Source organism: Macadamia integrifolia, unplaced genomic scaffold (assembly GCF_013358625.1).
Source record: "Macadamia integrifolia cultivar HAES 741 unplaced genomic scaffold, SCU_Mint_v3 scaffold2896, whole genome shotgun sequence".
In the NCBI taxonomy this organism is placed as follows: domain Eukaryota; kingdom Viridiplantae; phylum Streptophyta; class Magnoliopsida; order Proteales; family Proteaceae; genus Macadamia; species Macadamia integrifolia.
Genome location: NW_024869040.1, coordinates 26,418 through 27,655, shown reverse-complemented (window position 1 = coordinate 27,655; position 1,238 = coordinate 26,418). Strand labels below are relative to the sequence as shown.

At 38.1% G+C, this 1,238-nt stretch overlaps 1 non-coding gene across 1 annotated transcript; it reads right to left on the bottom strand.

The window, feature by feature from the left end:
- Positions 1-833: 833 nt before the first annotated feature.
- LOC122067422 lies at positions 834-940 on the bottom strand. The gene has a single exon (XR_006136728.1). It is a non-coding gene; the product is annotated as a small nucleolar RNA R71 (small nucleolar RNA).
- Positions 941-1,238: the final 298 nt, after the last annotated feature.

Genomic DNA, 1,238 nt, shown 5'->3' with positions numbered 1-1,238 from the left:
ACTTTTGATAAATCGGAGTGCTTTGTTTGCTTTGTTTTATATTTTTCCTTTTCTTTTATTGAATTCCTGAGAAGAACAACTTGCAATAATAGTTGTATCAGTGGAGGTCGCCATGCCTCACAGTATGATAAAGACATGTTTCGCCCTGTAGCAGTACCTCAGGAATTGACCTGAGCAACCCCGGATCCCTGCCGGTAAGCTCTCAAAAAGCAAAAAAAATAAAAAAAAAATAAAAAATAAATCAAAAAAATCAAAAAAAAATCAAAAAAATCATCAAAAAAAAAAAAGTTTTGCTATCCATTCTTTTGTGCTTGTCTTACTTTAGTTGTGGGTAGTTTTTCTGTTGCATGAGTGTTAAGTGGATACGTAATACTAAGAATCGATTAGAAAGAAGAGATCCAACAAGTAGTGACCCTATACGTTTGCTCTCTTTAAAACCCTTCAATATGGGAGACCAACAGCAAAACCCTTCACCTAAATCTCTGAAAGATAGGTTCTACCCTGCTAGAACAGCCCAACCTTCCTGCATAGTTCTACCACAAGCCCAGGGCAATAATTTTGAACTCAAATCTCAATACATCACTATGTTGCCCCACTTCCATGGGTTAACCTCTGAGGATGCATACCTATTTCTAAGGGAATTTGAAGAGGTATGTGTTCTAATTAAGATCCAACAGCTTTCTAATGATGCTATTAAGCTTAGGTTTATCAGTTTTGCATTGAAAGACCAAGCTAAGAAGTGGCTGTATGGGTTACCCACAAATTCCATAACCTCATGGGAACAGTTCACAGTTGTCTTCCTTAAGAAGTTTTTCCCAACTCACAAGACCAATAAGCTTAGAAGTGATATCCTTCAGTTTAGGCAAAAGCCTAGTGAGTCATTTTCCAAACTTATGGAGAGATTCAAGGATCTACTCCAAGAATGCCCTCACCATGGCCTAGACCTATGGCATTTATGTCAAATAATTTATGTCAAATAATTTATAAGGGTATTGATTACCCAACTAAACAAATGATAGAGTCTATGTGCCCTGAGGGATTCACATCCTTTACAGATGAAGGAAAGGCATGGGAATTCTTACTTCACTTAGCTGACAAAACCCGTGAGTGGGAATCCACCCAAGAGAGTGAAAGAACCATAGGAGGGAAAGGATATTTTGTGGATGGGATAGTAGCCAAGGAAGCCCATTTGGATAGCCTAATCAAGAGGATTGAGGCTATTGTTCCTAGAGAGCCAT